The sequence below is a fragment of the Pleurodeles waltl genome, chromosome 4_1 (assembly GCF_031143425.1).
Source record: "Pleurodeles waltl isolate 20211129_DDA chromosome 4_1, aPleWal1.hap1.20221129, whole genome shotgun sequence".
In the NCBI taxonomy this organism is placed as follows: Eukaryota; Metazoa; Chordata; class Amphibia; order Caudata; family Salamandridae; genus Pleurodeles; species Pleurodeles waltl.
The window spans coordinates 43,947,864-43,955,316 of NC_090442.1; the positions used below are offsets into that span (position 1 = coordinate 43,947,864).

Genomic DNA, 7,453 nt, shown 5'->3' on the forward strand with positions numbered 1-7,453 from the left:
GGGGGCAGGGGAGGACACCTCTGGTCTCCTTCCGAGCCCACAGGTCCCTTAACGCCTGCCCTGACCCAGGCGTTAAAAAACGGCGCCCATCGGGCTGTGCGCAGTTTTTTAAGGCCCACCCCCTCCTGTGCGTCAAAATGACGTCAGAGTATAAATATGGGGCACAGGCCTTAAAGTCATTTTTTGGAAGGGAACGCCTACCTTGCAATAATTAACACAAGGCTGGTTCCCCCTTCCAAAAAATGACGCACATGGTGGAATATTGACGCCCGAGGAGTCGGACGCCAAAGTACAAATATGGGGCAGGGTTTGCGCCGATTGTGCGTCAAAATTTTTGACGCACATTCGGCGCAAACAGAGTATAAATATGCCCCTTAGTCACTAGCCTGTTAGTGACAAATTTGGAAAGCAGAGAGAGCATAACCGCAGAGGTTCTGGTTAGCAGAGCCTCAGTGAGACAGTTAGGCATCACACAGGGAACTCATATAGGGCACATACTTATGAGCACTGGGGCCCCGCCTGGCAGGGTCCCAGTGACACATAGACTAAAACAACATATATACAGTGAAATATGGGGGTAACATGCCAGGCAAGATGGTACTTTCCTACATGTTCCATATGCCTCGTTTGTCTCTGACCTTCGTGGGTCCTGTTGCGATGGTGCCATATCTCTGGAGTAGCGATGCGATGTCTCGGTCTCGAATGCGGGAGTTCGTCATCTCCACCGTAATCCTCTTCTCCGTCGATGCTGGCTCCCATCCTGTCCATATGTTAAAGGAGTTAAAAGGCTTCTCCTCCTTCCTCCCTTGGAAGAACTCCCAATACTTCCTGTATAAGGTGTGAGTGATGAAACTCAAGAGGAAAATCCACCCAGATGCTGATGCTTGGCAGCTCAGCACCTCCTCCCCTGGGATCCCTGTTGGCTTGATGACCTTATCTAAGAAGAGGTCTCTATCTAGCTTGGGTCCCGCCTTATCTTTCACCTCCCACTGCATGACTTGGGCGTGCCTAGGGGTGAGGTTGTACCCATAAATGGGTTCGGGGCTGGCTCTTGCGTGGTCCCCTCCTCACCTTTCCCTTTACCACCTGGTTTGGCAGCTGTGGGGCTTTCAGGGTTCCCCTGCTTCGGCCCTGGGGCCATCTGTCCATCAGCCTTCCCAGCGCTGGTGCCTGTTATGGGGGGGTCCGCCTTATTTGCCATCTTGCTGCCTGCCCCTGGGGGGTTGGTCTTCGGGGCATCCACTGAGGGAATGCCATCATTTATGGGCCCTAGGGCACCAGTGGTCATCTCTTCAAGCATGGATGTCATAGGTTTTACCTTCATCTACAGATCTCTCTGGTGTGCCTCTGGGTATTACCTGTCCTGTACCAACCAAACAGACAGAATACTGCCTGTAGTGCAAGAAACACTGCACAGTCACTCCCAAAAGCTAAGGTGAGGATTATAGGTGTTACCACCTAAGCATGGATCCCCTCTCCAGAGATCTGAGTGCTGACAGGCCTGTGAAGGATGTTAGGAGGGGTTTTAAGACTCCAGCATTAGTCCACCCAACGTCAGGAAAGATAGAGTGAGTAGGGAGCGCAAAAGTTAACGAGCTGTAGGAGCTGACCACATTTTCCTTGGGAGTTCTATTTTGCACCCCTAATGGGCAAACTGACACCAGCACACCGGTGTCTTTCCTTTCTCTCCTTAGAGACGAGTGGGCCTTGTCTAGTTAAGTTGCATATACAATGCAAATTTATTTCACTTCCAAGTCAAATTTGTAGATCTAGTAAATATCAAAATTACTCCCACTGGACAGTGGTTTCACAGAACATATACTACACTTGATCTTACCCAAAAGGCCGAGAAGGGATCCAATACTAGGGAAACTTAGGCCCATATTTATACTTTTTTAGCGCCGCATTTGCGCCGCTTTTTGATGCAAAAACGGTGCAAACTTACAAAATACAATTGTATTTTGCAAGTTTGCGCCAAATTTGTGTCAAAAAATGACGGAAATGCGGCGCAAAAAAAGTATAAATACGGGCCTTAGTTCCTTGTTTCATATAATAGAATGAATACTCTTGAACATCTAAACACAGCCACTCGTGTCAGTATTAAACACAAACCTCAGTGTTATACTCGTTGTTATGAAACAGAAGTACTGATCGCAGAGGCTTCTGGGTACGCAAATATCTGTAGTGACAATGTACCCGCTGAGGGGAGGGGCCCTAATGGCGTCTTCCAGGCTGCGCACACTGTGAATACCAGGCTAGACTCGGGACACCTAGTGACCCCCTGCGGTACTGCAGCTTAGGTGTGTGTTCAGAGAGTGCTGCCTGGAGGACTCAGGGGCATATTTATACTCCGTTTGCGCCGAATTAGCGTCGTTTTTTTCGACGCAAATTCGGCGCAAAACTAACGCCATATTTATACTTTGGCGTTAGACGCGTCTAGCGCCAAAGTATGAGGAATGAGCGTCATTTTTTTGCGTGAACGCCTTCCTTGCGTTAATGAGATGCAAGGTAGGCGTTCCCATCTAAAAAAATGACTGCGACACAAATGCGTCGTATTTATACTCCCGGGCAAAAATCACGCCCGGGAGTGGCCGGGGCAAAAAACCCAGCATTTGCACCTCTTTTTAACGCCTGGGTCAGGGCAGGCGTTAAGGGACCTGTGGGCTCAAAATGAGCCCACAGCTGCCCTCCCATGCCCCCAGGCCACCCTTGCCCACCCCAGGAGGACACCCAAGGATGGAGGGACCCATCCCAGGGACATTCAGGTAAGTTCAGGTAAGTATAATTTTTTTTTTTTTAATATTTTTTTTGGGCATAGGGGGGCCTGATTTGTGCCCCCCTACATGCCACAATGCCCAATGACCATGCCCAGGGGACATAAGTCCCCTGGGCATGGCCATTGGGCAAGGGGGGCATGACTCCTGTCTTTACTAAGACAGGAGTCATGTAAATGGCGTCTGGGCGTCGTTAAAAATGGCGCAAATCGGGTGGAGGCGATTTTTTTGCCTCAACCTGACTTGACCCATTTTAAGACGCCCTAACGCCATTTTTCCCAACGCCGGCGCTGCCTGATGTACGTGGTTTTTTTCCACGCACACCAGGCAGCGCCGGTCTGCTAGCGCCGGCTAACGCCATTCAATAAATACGGCGCCCGCATGGCGCTTCAGAATGGCGTTAGCCGGCGCTAAACTTTTTGACGCTAAACTGCGTTAGCGCAGTTTAGCGTCAAAAAGTATAAATACGGGCCTCAGCCTCTCCGCCCGCGGCTGGTGCACTGTGGACGCGTGCCACTGCAAACATCTGCATACCCAGAAGCCACCACGATACACAATTCTGTTTCATAACTCCGACTATTAGAGATATTTGTTTAATACTGAACCATGGTTATATATTCAGAAGCACACATAATATAATATTAAACGTGGATATTTCAAATTTGCCCTAGTATTAGTGAGTTATATTTTTCATCATAAATGGGAGGGGGTGGAATGGTGCAAAAAATCTGTGTAGCTTAGTGTAAAAGGCTTGTAGGTTGCTTTTTTTACAATCTGGGATCTAGTTAGTCAGAATTTTTGAGCTTTTACCTGAAGTAAAGAGAGAGTTCATCTTAATGCATTTAGTGACCCATGTAATTCAGCTCTTTTTTGGCCTAGCTTGTGGTACCTTCAGAGCGGGAAGACACTTGAAAACCCCACCACCAAAGCATCTACAATCTTAACTCACTTGGCCCATATTTATACTCTGTTTGCATCGGATTTGCGTCATTTTCTTTTTACGCAACTTCAGCGCAAACTCAACTCCATATTTATACTTTGGCGCTAGACCCGTCCAAAGTTATAGAGTTAGAGTCATTTTTTGGATGTGAAAACCTACCTTGCGCTAGGTAGGTGTTCCCGTGCAAAAACGACTCTAAGGCATGTGCGCCTTATTTATCCTCCGGCGTCAAAATGATGCACAGGAGGAGGCGGGCCTTAAAACATGGCACCCAGCCGGATTTGCGCCGTTTTTTAACACCTGGGTCAGGGCAGGCGGTTAGGGACCTGTGAGCTCATTTCCATGGATGGAGACCATGGAAGCAGTCCATAGGTGCCCTTCCCTGCACCCAGGGACACCCCCTGCCACCTTAGCCCACCCCTGGAGGACACCCATGGAAGGGGGGACCCATCCATGGTGAGTGCAAGTAAGTATAATTTTTTTTTTTTTTAAAGTGGCATGGGGGGCCCAACTTGGACCCCCCCCTACATGCCACTGTGCCCAATGACCAGGCCCAGGGGACAAAAGCCCCTGGCCATGGCCATTGGGCATGACTCCTGTCTTTGCTAAGACAGGAGTCATTGCCATGGGGGTTGTGCGTCACAAAATGGTGCATGTCAGGACAGAGCCAATATTTTTTACTCTAACCTGACTTGCACCATTCTTTGGCACACAACCCCCAGTCTTCCCTTCGCTGCCCGATTACTGTCATTTATTTTGACGCTAACCAGGCCGCAGTGCCGGCTGTAGGAATTGTGTTAGCTGGCAATAAACTTTTTGATGCAAACCTGCCCTGGCTTGACCCTAAAAATTCTATGATGCCGTTAGTAATAATAAGGCTTATATACCAAAAAAATAACTCACTAATAGTAGGGCAACTTAGTTCTTTGCTTCACATAATAGAATGAATACTCCTGTACATCTAAACACAGCCACTCGTGTCAGTATTAAGCACAAACCTCAGTGTTATACTCGTTGTTATGAAACGGAAGAACTGATCGCAGAGGCTTCTGGGTATGCAAATATCTGTAGTGACAAAGTACCCGCTGAGGGGAAGGCCCCTAATGGCGTCTTCCGTGCTGCGCACACTGTGGCTACCAGGCTGGACTAGGAACACCTAGTGCCCCCCTGCGGTACTGCAGCTTAGACGTGCGTTCCATGGTGCTGCCTGGAGGATTCAACTGGAGCCTCTCCGCCCGCAGCTGGTGGATTGTGGACGCGTGCCACGGCAAACATCTGCATACCCAGAAGCCACCGCGATACACAATTCTGTTTCATAACTCCGACTATTAGAGATATTTGTTTAATACTGAATCGTGGTTATATATTCAGAAGCACACACAATATAATATTAAACGTGTATATTTCAAATTAGCCCTAGTATTAGTGAGTTATATTTTTCATCATGAATGGGAGAGAGAAAAGGAGAGGGGTGTATGCAAAGAATCTGTGTAATTTAGTGTAAAAGACCTGTGGTGGGAATGGGTGACTAGCTCAAGAGGGATTTCAGGCAGCTGCAAAGCAGCATGGACACCTACTTTGCGTTAATTATATGCAAGGTAGGTGTTCCCGTCTAAAAAATCGACTCCGAGGCATGTGCATCGGATTTATACTCCCAGGCAAAATTCACGCCCGGGAGTGGGCGGGTCAAAAAAAATGACATACAGCCGCTTTTGCGCCATTTTTTAGCGCCTGCAAAAGGCAGGCGTTAAGGGACCTGTGGGCTCTGAAGGAGCCCAGAGGTTCCCTCCCATGCCCCCAGGGACACCCCCTGTCACCCTTGCCCACCCCAGGAGGACACCCAAGGCTGGAGGGACCCATCCCAGGGACATTAAGGTAAGTTCAGGTAAGTTTTATTTTTTATTTTTTTTGTGGCATAGGGGGGCCTGATTTGTGCCCCCCTACATGCCACTATGCCCAATGACCATGCCCAGGGGACAGAAGTCCCCTGGGCATGGCCATTGGGCAAGGGGGCATGACTCCTGTCTTTGCTTTTCTATGGGGGTTGGGAGTGGAAAAAAAATGGCGCAAATCGGGTTGAGGCGAAAAAATTGCCTCAACCTGACTTGCCCCATTTCTTGACGCCCAAGCCCCATATCCCCCTACGCCGGCGCTGCCTGGTGTACGTCGTTTTTTTTAACGCACACCAGACGGCGCCGGCGGCTAACGCCGGCTAACGTCATTCAATAAATACGGCGCCCGCACGGGGCTTCAGAATGGCGTTAGCCGTCGCTAATTTGTTTGACGCAAAACTGCGTTAGCGCAGTTTTGCGTCAAAAAGTATAAATATGGGCCTTCACTCTGCCCACACCCCGCTGGGACTCGGAAGGCAACCTCCAGAGTGGGAAAGAGCACGTCATGAGGGTCGTCACCGACTTTTATGGCGAGCTTTACTCACTGAGGTCGTCAGAGAGATCCCAGGCGGACAGTTTCCTAAAGGGCATCTCAAAGACACTGAGGGGCATATTTATACTCTGTTTGCGCTGAATGTGCGTCAAAATTTGTGACGCACAATCGGCGCAAACCCTGCCCCATATTTATACTTTGACGTCCGACCCCGCGGGCGTCAAAGTTCCACCATGTGCATCATTTTTTGGAAGGGGGAACCAGCCTTGCGTTAATTATATGCAAGGTAGGCGTTCCCTTCCAAAAAATGACTTTAAGGCCTGTGCCCCATAATTATACTCTGACGTCATTTTGACGCACAGGAGGGGGCAGGCCTTAAAAAACGGCGCCCAGCCTGATGGGTGCCGTTTTTTAACGCCTGGGTCAGGGCAGGCGTTAAGGGACCTGTGGGCTCAGAAGGAGCCCAGAGGTGCCCTCCCATGCCCCCAGGGACATCCCCTGCCACCCTTGCCCACCCCAGGAAGACACCCAAGGATGGAGGGACCCATCCCAGGGAAGTTGAGGTAAGTTGGGGTAAGTATTTTTTTTCGTTTTTTTTTGTGGCATAGGGGGCCTGATTTGGGCCCCCCTACATGCCACTATGCCCAATGACCATGCCCACGGGACATAAGTACCCTGGGCATGGCCATTGGGCAAGGGGGCATGACTCCTGTCTTTGCTAAGACAGGAGTCATGTCAATGGAGGTTGGGCGTAAAAAAATGGCGCAAATCGGGATGAGGCCTGAATTTTGCCTCAGACCTGACTTTCCCCATTTTTTTACACCCAACCTCCATTTTCCCCTACGCCGGCGCTGCCTGGTGTGAGTCATTTTTTTTGACGCACACCAGTCCGCAGCACCGGCTAACGTCATTTCATAAATAAGGCGCCCGCCTGCTGCTTTGGAATGGCGTTAGCCGGCGGTAAAATTTTTGACGCACAACTTCGTTGGCGCAGTGTGCGTCAAAAAGTATAAATATGGGCCTGAGTCCGGAAGAGAGAGAGGGCCTGAACGCGCTCTTCACCCTGGAAGAGGTGCACTTGGCCGCCACGGCCTCCAAGAGAGGCAAGACACCCGGAAGTGACGGTCTCCCAGTGGAACTTTATGTCGAACTGTGGGACCTGATCGGGCCAGACTTGCTGGACCTCTACGAGGAAGTGGTGGGCAAGGGCAGTATGCCGCAGTCCCTGCGTGAAGGCATGATAACGCTTTTGTACAAACAGAAGGGAGAGAAGGAGGACCTCAAAAACGTGAGGCCCATCTCTCTCGTCAGTGTGGACTACAAACTCCTAGCGAAGGCGATGGCCAACTGCCTA

General features: G+C 49.9%; 1 pseudogene; it reads right to left on the reverse strand.

Moving 5' to 3' along the window:
• Positions 1–1,700: 1,700 nt before the first annotated feature.
• LOC138288626 (U2 spliceosomal RNA) lies at positions 1,701–1,857 on the reverse strand (annotated as a pseudogene).
• Between the last annotated feature and the right edge of the window lie 5,596 nt (positions 1,858–7,453).